The 17,083-nt window shown below is 43.0% G+C and overlaps 1 pseudogene; it reads left to right on the forward strand.

Annotated features, from left to right (window-relative positions):
- Positions 1-17,083, forward strand: part of LOC139158541 (zinc finger protein 208-like) — a 48,659-nt pseudogene that overhangs the window by 5,870 nt on the left and 25,706 nt on the right.

The following is a 17,083-nucleotide window of genomic DNA, read 5'->3' on the forward strand; positions in this document are numbered from 1 at the left end:
GCCTGGAGGCTGTTGGGGTCTGGATGGGTGTCAACAGACTCAAACTCAACCCTGATAAGACGGAGTGGCTGTTGGTCTTGCCTCCCAAGGACAATTCCATCTGTCCATCCATAACCCGGGGGGGGGGATTATTGACCTCCTCAGAGAGGGACCGCAACTTGGGCATCCTCCTCGATCCACAGATCACATTAGAGAACCATCTTTCAGCTGTGGCGAGGGGGACGTTTGCCCAGGTTCGCCTGGTGCACCAGTTGCGGCCCTACCTGGATCGTGAGTCACTGCTCACAGTCACTCATGCCTTCATTACCTCGAGGTTCGACTACTGTAATGCTCTCTACATGGGGCTACCTCTGAAGAGTGTTCGGAAACTTCAGATCGTGTAGAATGCAGCTGCGAGAGCAATCATGGGCTTTCCCAAATATGCCCATGTTACACCAACACTCCGCAGTTTGCATTGGTTGCCGATCAGTTTCCGGTCACAATTCAAAGTGTTGGTTATGACCTATAAAGCCCTTCATGGCACCGGACCAGATTATCTCAGGGACCGCCTTCTGCTGCACGAATCCCAGTGACCAGTTAGGTCTCACAGAGTGGGTCTTCTCCGGGTCCCGTCGACTAAACAATGCCGCTTGTCGTGACCCAGGGGAAGAGCCTTCTCTCTGGCAGCCCCAGCCCTTTGGAACCAACTCCCCCCCCGGAGATTAGAATTGCCCCCACCCTCCTTGCCTTTTGTAAGCTACTTAAAACCCACCTCTGCCACCAGGCATGGGGGAATTAAGATTCCTTTTTCCCCCTAGGCCTTTACAATTTTATGCATGGTAAGTCTGTATGTATGTTTGGTTTTTTATATTAATGGGTTTTTAATCGTTTTTAGTATTGGATTATTATTGTACGCTGTTTTATGATTGCTGTTAGCCACCCCGAGTCTACGGAGAGGAGCGGCATACAAATCCAATCAATCAATCAATCAATCAATCAATCAATCATTTTTTTGCAGAAAACTCGGCAAAATCGGGGCAATTTTTTTGCAAAAGAGGAGCATTTTTGCCTTCCCCAAGCCCACAGGAGCTCTCTACAGGCCTCCCAAATCCTCTGTCCACCTCATTTTTGCAAAAAACAGATTAAATGTGATCCATTTTTGCAAAAAATGGGGTGCGCAGAGGCTTGCAGAATGGGGACAGGGAGGACAAAAAACTTCTTAAAATTTACTTATCTCTTTGAAATCTTGGTGCATCTTTTACACTGGTGCATCTTATAGTCCAAAAAACCACGGTAATTTTGAGTGAATTCTGTTGCAGAGGCTTTGTGTGTTACCTGTTTCGGGGGTGCCAGAATTTCACTGGGATTTGTCTTTTTGGGATACAGGCAATGTTTCAGGGTGCAGGCAATGGGGAGAGGACAAATGTTGCTTGAGTGAATGTTTTGATAAATGGTCAAAGCAATGGAAACTGCAGTTTTGTGTTTCCAAATGTAAAATAATGCACTTGGGGAAAAGGAATCCTCAATCTGTTCTGTCTGGGTGCCCCCAGACTTCAACACCAACTGGAAAAAGCAGCCAGACACGCTGGTAAAAGCAAAGGCACTTTATAGTTGGGAAAACAAACACAGAGACAAAACTGTTCTTACAAACAGGGTTGTTAGGAGGCTTCACAGCAGAGTCATGACGGCCAGACAATACAACAAACTTCTTGCTGGCACACACACCTCTGTAGAGAATAAGACCCACGCCTCCCCCCAAGGTTTCAGCTTTCAAGGCCACAAGCCACATTCAGAGACGCCAAAGAGCACAGCCAGGTCCCAGGACTCCCAAAGATAATACTCCACAATTACAGGAAGGGTGGGCCTGCCTTTTCAGCCTTTCTGGGGAGAACCACACCCAAACCCAGCTGTTGCCTATTTAGTGCTGGAAATACCTGGCTAATTGTCCCCTTCGCTGGGCTGCTCTTCTCTGCCTGTGATCGATGATGGCTTGTGCATCCTCAGCTAAGGACTCCAGGCTGCTTGCTGGGGAGAGCTCCATCCCGGGGGACTCAGGCTGTTCTCCCTCTCCCTCGGCCTGATATTCCTCCTCCCCGTCTGCCTGGGCCTCCTCCTCCTCCTCCTGTTCCTCATCCTCCCCCTCTGAGGATGGAGCCGGCAGAGGTTCAGCCGTTCCCTGAGGAGCCTCAGATGGAATCACAACACAATCTGAGTATTGTTTTGGCAGTTTGTATGCCGCCCCAAGTCTACGGAGAGGGGCGGCATACAAATCCAATCAATCAATCAATCAACCAATAAATAAATAAATAAAAAAGTTTGTGTTAGCAAAAACTTCAGAAGAGAAGGATTTAGGGGTAGTGATTTCTGACAGTCTCAAAATGGGTGAGCTGTGTGGTCGGGCGGTAGGAAAAGCAAGTAGGATGCTTGGCTGCATAGCTAGAGGTATAACAAGCAGGAAGAGGGAGATTGTGATCCCCTTATATAGAGCGCTGGTGAGACCACATTTGGAATACTGTGTTCAATTCTGGAGACCTCACCTACAAAAAGATATTGACAAAATTGAACGGGTCCAAAGACGGGCTACAAGAATGGTGGAAGGTCTTAAGCATAAAACGTATCAGGAAAGACTTCATGAACTCAATCTGTAGAGTCTGGAGGACAGAAGGAAAAGGGGGGACATGATTGAAACATTTAAATATGTGAAAGGGTTAAATAAGGTCCAGGAGGGGTGTTTTTAATAGGAAAGTGAACACAAGAACAAGGGGACACAATCTGAAGTTAGTTGGGGGAAAGATCAAAAGCAACATGAGAAAATATTATTCTACTGAAAGAGTAGTAGATCCTTGGAACAAACTTCCAGCAGACGTGGTTGGTAAATCCACAGTAACTGAATTTAAACATGGCTGGGATAAACCTAGATCCATCCTAAGATAAAATACAGGAAATAGTATAAGGGCAGACTAGATGGACCAGGAGGTCTTTTTCTACCGTCAGTCTTCTATGCTTCTATTTTTTGTTTGCCAAGAGTATTGATTTATTAATGTATTTATCAGATTTATATGCCGCCCCTCTCTGAGGACTCCTTGTCTCCTCCCTTCCCAAAAGATTAGGAGAGCAATGCAATTGTGGTTTGTTCTCCAGTGTATATTGGGGCTGTGGGCTTCTTTGATTCTTGACTCTCAGTATGGAGCATTTGAAAGGCCACTGAGGCAAAGCATAGGAGTGAGAGGTAGAGGTTTCCTCTCTAGGACAAAAGGAAATACAGTACTTAGTCCTGTCTTCAAGCTCCAAAAATGGGAGTTAATCCCTTTCCTGTTTTTATCGCATTTGTCCTTCCCAGGGAACAAAATGGAGCCACCGTTGTTCATTGGTTCCTCTCTTTGTACAGGTGGAGCTAAAACAGCAGCTGAACTTCCAGCTCAGGTAGGTAAGAAAATATCTGGGGCTAATATTTGGGAGCCGTTGAAGATTGCTTTGGGGTCATTTGAAATCTCAGCATATGATACTGCTGTTCCTGAGCAACATGGGACAGAGAAATTGTTCTGGCTTCCGGCTAGAGCCTCTGTCAATTGGAATAAAGGCTTACTGAATGCAGAGATTTATAAAACAAAAATATCATCTGTATTTTTCTTTTTTTTATTACAAACTGCATCATCAGCAGGCAATCACTTTTATCTCAGTCTTTAGAAGTTAAATCAACATAAAACATTCTCCGAGCATTCCTCCCTTCATCTTAAGATTTATGGCTAAGGCAGCATTAGCCCAGAGTAATAAAAACTGCAGTTAAAAGACACATAAAACAAAGCTTACTTTCAGAGCCGGAGAAAGGCACCTCCATATTGATTTATAGCAGAATGGAAAACTCCACCCTTCTTCTCCGCTGACACCCGGACATGACAAATTAATTAATTAATTAGAAACATAGACGGCAGAAAAAGACCTCATGGTCCATCTAGTCTGCCTTTATACTATTTTCTGTATTTTATCTTAGGATGGATATATGTTTATCCCAGGCATGTTTAAATTCAGTTACTGTGGATTTATCTACCATGTCTGCTGGAAGTTTATTCCAAGGATCTACTACTCTTTCAGTCGAATAATATTTTCTCATGTTTTGATCATGTCCCCCCTTTTCCTTCTGTCCTCCAGACTCTAGAGATTGAGTTCATGAAGTCTTTCCTGATACGTTTTATGCTTAAGACCTTCCACCATTCTTGTAGCCCGTCTTTGGACCCGTTCAATTTTGTCAATATCTTTTTGTAGGTGAGGTCTCCAGAACTGAATAATACATTGTATTATTATTGTTGTTAGCCACCCCGAGTCTACGGAGAGGGGCGGCATACAAATCTGATTAATAAATAAATAAATAATAAACTGAACACAGTATTCCAAATGTGGTCTCACCAGCACTCTATATAGCGGGATCATAATCTCCCTCTTCCTGCTTGTTATACCTCTAGCTATGCAGCCAAGCATCCTATTTGCTTTCCCTACCGCCTGACTGCACTGTTCACCCATTTTGAGACTCTCAGAAATCACGACCCCTAAATCCTTTTCTTCTGAAGTATTTGCTAACACAGAACTGCCAATGCAATACTCAGATTGAGGATTCCTTTTCCCCAAGTGCATTATTTTACATTTGGAAACATTAAACTGCAGTTTCCATTGCTTTGACCATTTATCTAGTAAAGCTAAATCATTTACCGTATTAACCCGTTCCTCTCCTTAATATTTCTTCCCTGACACTTGCTCCCTCTGTCTCTGTAAGCGTCTGAAGACGGATTTACCCATCTGACATCTATCTCACTTTCAATGGAATCTAAACTCATAGAAACGTCCTGTGGTTGGTCTCCCCCTTCTTCTTCTGCCTGTAAATCAGGACCTGCCACTAATTCATAAACACAATTTGAATCAGAATCTGTGAAATCCCCAAACTGAACAGGAGTATACATAACAGAAATTAGGATTCAAACTAGCGATCAGTCACACTTGGTCTGTCTCTCAAGACTGTTTTGGAAAGTTGTTGAATTCTTTAGTGGTAATATGTGGTTGGACTTAAAACATGATAGTTCATTCCCCTCCTTCTATCTCCAATTCCTCCTTCTACTTCCTTACTATTTCTCTCCTACTACTACTTCCCCCTCTACTTCTTCTTCCCTCCCTTCACCTTTCTACTTTTTATTATTATTATTTTTTAGATTTGTATGCCGCCCCTCTCCACAGACTCGGGGCGGCTCACAGCAGCAATAAAACAATATACAATAACAAATATAATATTAAAAATACTTCCTCTTTCTCCCTCTTGACCGTATCCTGAGTGTTTCTTATCCCAATCCATCTCTATATAACTCTTTACTCTGAGTATATGTTACTCACTTAATGCTGCCTCTTCCAAATCTTGTTTTGTCTCCTGGGTCTACCACCAATTACTTTTTAGGTTTTATTCCCAACTTAACTGCTATAGCTTAACTTCCAGAATATTTATTGACTCTCATGCCTCTTAATTCTAAGCCGTATTGCTCCCTCCCCTCCCTTAATATCTTTATTCATCATTCACTACCTCCCGCCCCCGCAATTCTAACATTTCTAAAATTTGAATTTTTTGAATTTTATTAAATGTATAGGCCACCCAACTCCTTACGGACTCTGGGTTGCAAACAGTAAAACCACAATATAACATTTAAAAACCCAAGTACTTGACTTAGTGACTTGGTGACTTGATCAAAGTCAGTTGCCGATCAGTTTTCGGTCACAATTCAAAGTGTTGGTTATGACCTATAAAGCCCTTCATGGCACCGGACCAGATTATCTCAGGGACCGCCTTCTGCTGCACGAATCCCAGCGACCAGTTAGGTCCCACAGAGTGGCTCTTCTCCGGGTCCCGTCAACTAAACAATGCCGCTTGGTGGGACCTAGGGGAAGAGCCTTCTCTGTGGTGGCCCCGACCCTCTGGAACCAGTTCCCTCCAGAGATCAGAATTGCCCCCACCCTCCTTGCCTTTCATAAGCTACTTAAAACCCACCAGTGCCGCCAGGCATGGGGGAATTGAGATACTCTTTCCCCCTAGGCCTTTACAATTTTATGCATGGTATGTCTGTATGTATGTTTGGTTTTTATAATAATGGGTTTTTAATAGTTTTTAGTATTGGATTTGTATTATATGCTGTTTTATTATTGCTGTTAGCCGCCCCAAGTCTCCGGAGAGGGGCGGCATACAAATCCAATAAATAAATAAAATCATGCATGGGATAGAAAAGGCGGGTAGAGAAAAATTATTTTCTCTATCACACAATACTAGGACGAGGGGGCCCTCTCTAAACTCATAGGTAGGAAAGTGAGGACAAATCAAGGGAAATATTTCTTCACCCAGAGGGTCCTTGGTTGATGGAATTCACTTCCAGAAGAGGTCATGACAGGCGGTTCCGGAGGTAATCTGGTCCCATGCCATGTAGGGCTTTAAAGGTCATGACCAACACTTTGAATTGTGACCAGAAACTGATCGGTAGTCAATGCAGACTGCGGAGTGTTGGTGTGACATGGGCATATTTAGGGAAGCCCATGATTGCTCTCGCAGCTGCATTCTGCACAATCTGAAGTTAGTTGGGGGAAGGATCAAAAGCAACATGAGAAAATATTATTTTACTGAAACAGTAGTAGATCCTTGGAACAAACTTCCAGCAGACGTGGTTGGTAAATCCACAGTAACTGAATTTAAACATGCCCGGGATAAACATATATCCATCCTAAGATAAAATACAGAAAATAGTATAAGGGAAGACTAGATGGACCATGAGGTATTTGTCTGCCGTCAGACTTCTATGTTTCTATTTGCAGAAGAAAGGAAATCTTCTAAATTCTTCCCAAGTCTGCTCATAGGACTTTTTCCTTTAGGATCCTGTGTCCTTTGGGGAGGTGGCTGTCCATTTCAACAGTGAAGAGTGGTTGCTGCTTGATCCCAGCCAGAAAGCCCTGTATGAAGAAGTCATGATGCAAACATCTGGGATGGTGGCTTCCTTAGGTAAGGGCTCCTCTGGAAGAAAACTTAAGTCAGAGTAAGGTGTCATTGGAACAGCTTATTTACACCTTGGGAGATCTGTATAAATGTTTTCTTTCCTTATTTCACTTACCTTATCACCATATTTTCTCCTATTATTTTAAGATTTAAGATATTGTCATATTTTACTGTGAGCCCTAAAAGTTAAATTCTATTGCCTGCTCTTGAGCAAGTATATATCTATAGCAGCGGTCCCCGAACTACGGTCCGCTGAGTCCGTTTATCCAGCCCACGGAAGCACACGAGATTTTATACATGCACACGTGCAAGAACCCCCCCCCCCGTGCAGCCTTTACCAAGGCCGCGCAACGGAGCTGGGCGTTGGAGTTGGGGGCGGGGAGCGACGAAAGTGTGGAGGATGGCAAAGGTTTTTATTTTGAATGTCCCCATTTTCTTCTCCTGCTCAAATCCGTTCCAGTCTGCGTCTTGGGCACCACCTTTCCCGCCGGCTACTCTCACTGGCCAGCTCAGTTGTAGCCTGGTTGTAGCCTGGGGCTCCTGTCTCAAACACTGAACCTCTGCCGCCAAACCACCGACCAACACCCTCCACTCACATCTGCCGGCGTTGGAGAGTAGAGTTCTTATTCTTGGCAGCCAGTTCGAGCTTTTCTTCTCCAGCTCCAATCCGTAGCTCCCCATCCCCCTGCCAGCTCGCCAGGGGGTGGGGAGGCTTGGCTCGGCACTGGCACATCCGTGGCGGGCGGGGGGGTGTCAGCCACGGCTCCCTTTCCTTGTCCCACCACCTGGGTCTACCGCCGGCGCCTCCCTTTGAGCCCCATTTGGACACTACCACTTAGGGGTGTACCCACTTTTGTTGCCAACAGTTTAGACATTAATTGCTGTGCGTTGCATTTTTTGGAGGGGAAGGCACATTTACACATTTACACTGTTATACAAGCTATAAACTCACTACTTTACATTATAGCCACGTGTCATTTCTTCAGCGTTGTCCCATGAAAAGATATAAAATATTTACAAAACCTGAGAGTTCACAAATTATTTTGCAATTACAGTGGTACCTCATGATACGAACTTAATTGGTTCCAGGAGGAGGTTCGTAAGGTGAAAAGTTCGTAAGACGAAACAATGTTTCCCATAGGAATCAATGTAAAAGCAAATAATGCGTGCAAATCCTTCAGGAAAATCCCAAACTTTAGAAGGGAGGCGAACAGAGGGCAGGGAGGCGAACAGAGGGCAGGGAGGAGCAGCTAAAGGGGGCTGGTGGAAGAAGCAAGGCTAGGCTAAAGGGTGAGTGGGAAGGAAGAAATGCAAGGGGGGCGCCCCTCCCTTTTCTTTCTTCAAAAGGCACCCTTTCAGTGCCTCTGCAAGCATGCTGTTCTCTGCAAACTCTTTCCCCCTCCAAGCCGCCCCTCCCTTTTCTTTCTTCAAAAGACACCCTTTCAGTGCCTCTGCAAGCACGCTGTTCTCTGCAAACTCTTTCCCCCTCCAAGCCGCCCCTCCCTTTTCTTTCTTCAAAAGACACCCTTTCAGTGCCTCTGCAAGCACGCTGTTCTCTGCAAACTCTTTCCCCCTCCAAGCCGCCCCTCCCTTTTCTTTCTTCAAAAGACACCCTTTCAGTGCCTCTGCAAGCACGCTGTTCTCTGCAAACTCTTTCCCCCTCCAAGCCGCCCCTCCCTTTTCTTTCTTCAAAAGACACCCTTTCAGTGCCTCTGCAAGCACGCTGTTCTCTGCAAACTCTTTCCCCCTCCAAGCCGCCCCTCCCTTTTCTTTCTTCAAAAGACACCCTTTCAGTGCCTCTGCAAGCACGCTGTTCTCTGCAAACTCTTTCCCCCTCCAAGCCGCCCCTCCCTTTTCTTTCTTCAAAAGACACCCTTTCAGTGCCTCTGCAAGCACGCTGTTCTCTGCAAACTCTTTCCCCCTTTAAGCCACCTCTCCCTTTTCTTTCTTCAAAAGATACCCTTTCAGAGGCAAAAAAATCTTAAACACCGGGTTCGTATCTCGAAAAGTTCATTAGAAGAGGCGTTCGTAAGACAAGGTATCACTGTATATGTATATTCTGTCATTGGACATCTGACATTTCTGATTTTCTTTCTCTCCCTCCCCCCCCAAGCAGTTGATGAGCAGAAGAATAAGAATTACCAAGAGCCAAATCTGGTGCCATTGCAAATAATAAAAATTGAAATCCCAGAAGAAACATCTGCAGATAAATGGGGAATGAGGACACATGAAAAAAGCCAAACTTACATCCGTGACACTGATCATTTTCTGACCCAATGCTTTTTCAAGGGAAGCAATACGCACAACGCTCAAGGGAGTAAGGACATGTTCAAAGGAAAATCTATGATTAGCAATGACTATGGAATTAAAAAGTGCGATAGCAATAATAGCAACACTATTCCCCATAAAACGATCCACGTGAAGAAGAGTTCCTATAAATGTGCGGATAGGCGAAACAGTTCCAGTTTGATTAGTTCCCTTACTTATCCTAAAAAGACCCATACGGGAGAAAAACCCTATCAATGCTTGGAGTGTGGGAAGAGCTTCAGCAGCGGCAGTTACCTGACCATCCATAAAAGGATCCACACGGGAGAGAAACCTTATCAATGCACAGATTGCGGGAAAAGCTTCAGTATGAAAAGTTCCCTTACTTCCCATAAAAGGATCCACACCGGGGAAAAACCGTACCAATGCCTGGAGTGTGGGAAAAGCTTTGGGAACAGAGATCACCTGACCTCTCACCAAAGGACCCATACAGGGGAAAAGCCTTACGAATGCACAGATTGCGGAAAGACGTTTAATTGGCACGGACACTTGACTTCTCACAAGAGGATTCACACAGGGGAGAAACCATATCAATGCCTGCAATGTGGGAAAAGCTTCAGTATGAACAGTTCTCTTACTTCTCATAAAAGGATCCATACGGGAGAGAAACCTTATCAATGCTTAGAGTGCGGGAAAAGCTTCAGTATGAACAGTTCTCTTACTTCCCACACAAGGGTTCATACTGGAGAGAAACCTTTTCAGTGCCTGGAATGTGGAAGAAGCTTCAGTATGAAAAGTTCTCTTACTTCTCATCAAAGAATTCACACAGGAGAAAAACCCTATCAATGCACAGTCTGTGGGAAAAGCTTCAGTATGAAAAGTTCCCTCGCGTCTCATCAGAGGGTCCATACGGGAGAAAAACCCTATCAATGCTTAGAGTGTGGGAAGAGGTTCAGCCACAGCAGCCAGCTTACGTCCCATAAACGGGTCCACACAGGAGAAAAACCCTTTATATGCACGATATGTGGGAAGGGTTTCAGCAACAGCAATCACCTGACCTCCCATAAAAGAATGCACACCGGGGAAAAACCCTATAAATGTACGGATTGTGGGAAGAGCTTCAGTATGAACAGTTCCCTGACCTCTCACAAAAGGATCCACTCGGGAGAGAAACCTTATAAATGTATCGAGTGTGGGAAAAGCTTTAGCATGAACAGTTCTCTTAGATATCATAAAAGGATCCATATGGGAGAAAAACCCTATAAATGCGCAGAGTGTGGGAAGAGCTTCATCCGAGGCAGTGACCTGGCTTCCCACAAAAGGATCCATACAGGAGAGAAACCCTTTAAGTGTACCGAATGTGGGAAAAGCTTCAGTATAAACAGTTCTTTTAATTATCATAAAAAGCTCCATACGGGAGAAAAACCCTATCAATGCCTTGACTGTGGGAAGAGCTTCAGTAAGAGTAGTGTACTTGCTTACCATAAAAGGATCCACTCGGGGGAAAAACCTTATAAATGCATGGACTGTGGTAAGGCCTTCAGTTGGTATGGCCACCTGACCTCTCATAGAAGGATCCACACCGGAGAGAAACCCTACAGGTGCCTGGAATGTGGAAAGAGCTTTAGTTATCGTGATTCCCTTACTTCCCATAAAAGGATCCACACAGGAGAGAAACCGTATAAATGTATGGAGTGTGGGAAGAGTTTCAGTCACAACAGCCACCTGACTTGTCACAAAAGGATCCATTCAGGGTCGAAGCCCTATATATGCAATGAATGTGGAAAGAGTTTTGTTACAAGAGGTTCTCTTACTAAACACATTAGTATCCACACAGGGGAGAAACTCTATCAATGCACAGAGTGTGGTAAGTACTTCCGGTTGAAAAGTCATCTAAATTCCCATAAAAGAGTACACGCGGGAGAAAAACGGGAGAAATGCATTGGAAGTGGGAAGGGGTTTTTGTGAAAACAGAATTCTTATTTATGGAAAAAGCCAGAAGGGGGAAATTCATACATATAGTGTGTGGAAAATAAATCTAATTCCCATAAAAGGACTGATTCAAGGATTTTGTGGAAGACAACTGAAGTAAACAGTCCTCTTTTTTTTTTTTTTTGAGAATCACCTGCTATAGGAGAAACTGGATAAAAGTTTGGATTTTGGAAAGAACTTCCAAGACAGATTTCTTAATACCATCTTAATAGAAACATAGAAAAACAGAAACATAGAAGTCTGACGGCAGAAAAAGACCTCCTGGTCCATCTAGTCTGCCCTTATACTATTTTCTGTATTTTATCTTAGGATGGATATATGTTTATCCCAGGCATGTTTAAATTCAGTTACTGTGGATTTATCTACAACGTCTGCTGGAAGTTTGTTCCAAGGATCTACTACTCTTTCAGTAAAATAATATTTTCTCATGTTGCTTTTGATCTTTCCCCCAACTAACTTCAGATTGTGTCCCCTTGTTCTTGTGTTCACTTTCCTTTTAAAAACACTTCCCTCCTGGACCTTGTTTAACCCTTTAATATATTTAAATGTTTCGATCATGTCCCCCCTTTTCCTTCTGTCCTCCAGACTAGACAGATTGAGTTCATTAAGTCTTTCCTGATACGTTTTATGCTTAAGACCTTCCACCATTCTTGTAGCCCGTCTTTGGACCCGTTCAATTTTGTCAATATCTTTTTGTAGGTGAGGTCTCCAGAACTGAACACAGTATTCCAAATGTGGTCTCACTAGCATTCTATATAGCGGGATCACAATCTCCCTCTTCCTGCTTGTTATACCTCTAGCTATGCAGCCAAGCATCCTACTTGCTTTCCCTACCGCCTGACTGCACTGTTCACCCATTTTGAGACTACCCCTAAATCCTTTTCTTTTGAAGTATTTGCTAACACAGAACTGCCAATACAATACTCAGATTGAGGATTCCTTTTCCCCAAGTGCATTATTTTACATTTGGAAACATTAAACTGCAGTTTCCATTGCTTTGACCATTTATCTAGTAAAGCTAAATCATTTACCATATTACAGACGCCTCCAGGAATATCAACCCTATTGCACACTTTAGAGTCATCGGCAAATAGGCAAACCTTCCCTACCAAACCTTCCCCTATGTCACTCACAAACATATTAAAAAGAATAGGACCCAGAACAGACCCTTGTGGCACACCGCTTGTAACCTGTCTCTGCTCAGAATACTCGCCGTTAACAATAACTCTCTGATGTCTACGCTTCAGCCAGCTGCAAATCCATTGAACTATCCAGGGATTAAGTCCAATCTTCACTAATTTATCTATCAGCTCTTTATGTGGAACCGTATCAAAGGCTTTGCTGAAGTCCAGGTAGGCAATATCCACGGCACCACCTTCATCCAACACCTTTGTGACATAGTCAAAGAAATCAATGAGATTAGTCTGACATGATTTGCCTTCAGTAAAGCCATGCTGATTTGGGTCCAATAAGTTATTGTTTTTTAGGTGCTGATTTATCCTCTTTTTGAGTAGAGTCTCCATCATTTTAACTACCACTGATGTCAAGCTAACTGGCCTGTAGTTACCAGCTTCTTCTCTACTGCCCTTCTTGTGGATAGGCACAACACTGGCCATTCTCCAATCCTCAGGAACTTCTTCTGTTAACAAGGATTGGTTAAACAAATCAGTCAGGGGGGTAGCAATGACAGATCTGAGTTCTTTAAGAACTCTGGGGTGGATGCCATCTGGACCCATTGCCTTATTTATCTTTAATCGTTCAAGTTCTTCTAAGACATCGGCTTCTAAGATCACTGGAGCTGAATCCGTACAGCTGGAAGCAATGCTATATCCCTCCATAGTATTATTTTGTAAGGTGTCTTTTGAGAAAACTGAACAGAAGTAGCTATTGAAATGGTCAGCGATCTCCTTATTCCCATTAATGCATGTATTATTCCCGGTACTAAGCTTCGTGATGCTTCTTAAAATATAATTTTAAATATAATTTTACCGCCCTCAGATTTGGCTCATGAGAATATATTATTAAATTAACAATAACAGTTGGAACGGATCTTCTACCTCCGCTCAAGCAGGAAACCCAATAGAAACATGGAAACATAGAAGACTGACGGCAGAAAAAGACCTCACGGTCCATCTAGTCTGCCCTTATACTATTTTCTGTATTTTATCTTATAATGGATATATGTTTATCCCAGGCATGTTTAAATTCAGTTACTGTGGATTTATCTACCACGTCTGCTGGAAGTTTGTTCCAAGGATCTACAGTGTTCCCTCAATTTTCACGGAGGATGCGTTCCGAGACCGCCCGCGAAAGTCGAATTTCCGCGAAGTAGAGATGCGGAAGTAAATACATTATTTTTGGCTATGAACAGTATCACAAGCCTTCCCTTAACAGTTTAAACCCCTAAATTGCAATTCCCCATTCCCTTAGCAACCATTTAGATTATTACTCACCAGGGTTATTTATTAAAGTTTATTAAAAAAAATATTTATTAAAGGCAGACAAAAGTTTGGCAATGACATATATGACATCATCGGGTGGGAAAAACCATGGTATAGGGAAAAAAACACAAAGTATTTTTTAATTAATATTTTTGAAAAACCGTGGTATAGCCTTTTCGCGAAGTTTGAACCTGCGAAAATCGAGGGAACACTGTACTACTCTTTCAGTCAAATAATATTTTCTCATGTTGCTTTTGATCTTTCCCCCAACTAACTTCAGATTGTGTCCCCTTGTTCTTGTGTTCACTTTCCTATTGAAAACACTTCCCTCCTGAACCTTATTTAACCCTTTAACATATTTAAATGTTTCGATCATGTCCCCCACTTTTCCTTCTGTCCTCCAGACTATACAGATTGAGTTCATGAAGTCTTCATATCATATATCACCTTAGTCCTTCATTTCATTTAACTAGACATATCTAATTCCTGCAACTGTTCTTCATTTTTTTAGCCTTAGTCATCTTTGCTGTTCTTCCATTCAATCTTTCCAGGGTCTCCACATCTTTTTTCTATCGTGGTGACCAAAACTGGGTGCAATAATCCAAGTCTGGTCTTTATAATGTCAATTGCCGTATTCATTATGTCAACATCTGTCAAAACCTGTCTGGTCAAGCTCCTTTATCTAGGCAAGAAGCAGTATCTGAAGTAAGTCTGACCAGGCTCCATGCTTTGTGGAGAGTTGATATAATTGTGTTTATGTTACTGACCTCCTTTAAACATGTAGCAAGGTACATAAGCTGTTGATTATTTTTTCATATATGTGCATAGGTTTCATTTAGAAGTTATTTTTTTTCTGGATATTTGTATGTATATGCCTTCTTGAACTTGTATTTGTCTGGTGCAAACTTGTATTAACCCAACTCAAAGGAGAAATATAACCGTCAGTTTATTAAATTACTTGATTTAAACTGTTCAGTTATTCATTTCTCCATGTAAATAACCAGAACCACATTTTCTTTTGGGTCAAGGTTTTAAAATATCACTGTAGTGCCACACCTCACATTAGAGAAACATCTCTCAGCTGTGGCGAGGGGGGCGTTCGCCCAGGTTCGCCCAGTGCACCAGTTGCGCCCATATTTGGACCGGGACTCGCTGCTCACAGTCACTCCTGCCCTCATCACCTCGAGGTTCAACTACTGCAACGCTCTCTACATGGGGCTACCTTTGAAAAGTGTTCGGAAACTTCAGATTGTGCAGAATGCAGCTGCGAGAGCAATCATGGGCTTCCCTAAATATGCCATGTCACACCAACACTCCGCAGTCTGCATTGGTTGCCGATCAGTTTCCGGTCACAATTCAAAGTGTTGGTTATGACCTATAAAGCCCTTCATGGCACCGGACCAGAATATCTCCGGGACTGCCTTCTGCCGCACGAATCCCAGCGACCGGCTAGGTCCCCACAGAGTGGGTCTCCTCCGGGTCCCGTCAACTAAACAATGTCGCTTGGCGGGACCCAGGGGAAGAGCCTTCTCTGTGGCGGCCCCGGCCCTCTGGAACTAACTCCCCCCAAAGATTAGAATTGCCCCCACCCTCCTTGCTTTTCGTAAGCTACTTAAAACCCACCTCTCCCGTCAGGCATGGGGGAACTGAGATACTCTTTCCCCCTAGGCCTTTACAATTTTATGCATGGTATGTCTGTATGTCTGTTTGGTTTTTATTATAATGGGTTTTTAATTGTTTTTAGTATTGGATTATTGTGTATACTGTTCTATTGTTGTTCTTGGCCGCCCCGAGTCTCCGGAGAGGGGCGGCATACAAATCCAATAAATCAAATCAAATCAAATTACTTGGATTTTGATATCAATGTGATTAGAAAGGTCGACCTAATTTGAAATTTTAAGGGGGCCATGGCATTGCAAGTTAGGAACAACTCCTTTTCCTAGTATGATTGTGACTCTACTTTTTATCTTAGCATAGCTGTTTTAAATAACCTCTTAGTATATCTTTATTATTAACTACGTTGATTTGCAAGGTTGATATAATAAATTATTGAGAATAATTGTTGTAAATGTTTCCTACTTAATGTTCTGCCGGCGTGTCTCAACCGCCCATAATTACAGGGTAATTAGTCCAGGAAGACACACACCACACGATAAAAGGAAAACCCAAAAGTTTTTATCAACAGAAAAACAGAAAGAGCTCCCTTTTTAAATGTCAAAGGGATTTTCTGGTACACACAAGGCACAGGTTAAATGCAGTCCAATTGCTCACCCAATAACTGGGAAATTGAGTCCAATTCTAAAGTCCAGAGAGTCCACACACACAATCCTGAACAGCAAAAACCCACGATCTTGACGAAACAATGAATCAGATAAACTGCCATGAGGTTAAAACACCAGCCTGCACTTTTATCTGTAGCACTAATTACAGCAGCCCCACCCAACCACAGGTGGCCTCATTTTCTCTTGTAATAATCCTTCAGTTGTTGTCTCCTATGCATCACTCTACGCATGTGTGGATGTGTCATTAATTCTTGTTCAGAATCCAGGGATGATACAGATGATTGATCGCCTGGGCTGTCTGTCAAACTCCCCTCTTCCCTGTCACTCACGCTTCCTTGGTCAGAGGAGGCTTCGTCGGCAGATTCCATCGGGAGCAAAACAGGCCTGCGGCACGTGGATGTCTCCCCCACAACCACCTCCACATTCCTTGGGGCAGGAGCTGGGCCAGAGCTAACCACTTAATATGCATTGAAGAAAATTGAAAAAAATCTGATCAATATGCAGGAGATTTTCATGCGGGAGAAGAATGTAATAAAAAGTTACAAAGTGTAAGAAGGTGGAATGAGTTCAGATATGATTCAGTTTCACACAGCAGACATACATCTATGGAACATGAAAGTATTCTCAACACAGGATCCAGCGATAAAGATAGCAACAAAGTGGTGAAACCAGAGCCTATTTTAATGTAGGAACACCATTACACCCCTCACATCCTGGACACAAATTATTTCAACTCCTACCCTCAAAACGTCGCTACAGAGCACTGCACACCAAGACAACTAGACACAAGAACAGTTTTTTCCTGAACGCCATCACTGTACTAAACAAAAAATTCCCTCAACACCATCAAACTTTTTACTAAGTCTGCACTTCTATTTCTACCATTTTTTTCTCATCATTCCTATCATCCTTTTCCTCCCACTTAGGACTGTATGACTGTAACTTGTTGCTTGTATCCTATGGTTTTTATTAATATTGATCGTTTCTTCATTGCTTATTTGACCCCTATGACAATCATTAAGTGTTGTATCGCATGATTCTTGACAAATGTATCTTTTTCTTTTATGTACACTGAGAGCATATGCACGAAGACAGACTCCTTGTGTGTCCAA

The sequence above is a fragment of the Erythrolamprus reginae genome, chromosome 2, assembly GCF_031021105.1.
Source record: "Erythrolamprus reginae isolate rEryReg1 chromosome 2, rEryReg1.hap1, whole genome shotgun sequence".
Taxonomy (NCBI): domain Eukaryota; kingdom Metazoa; phylum Chordata; class Lepidosauria; order Squamata; family Dipsadidae; genus Erythrolamprus; species Erythrolamprus reginae.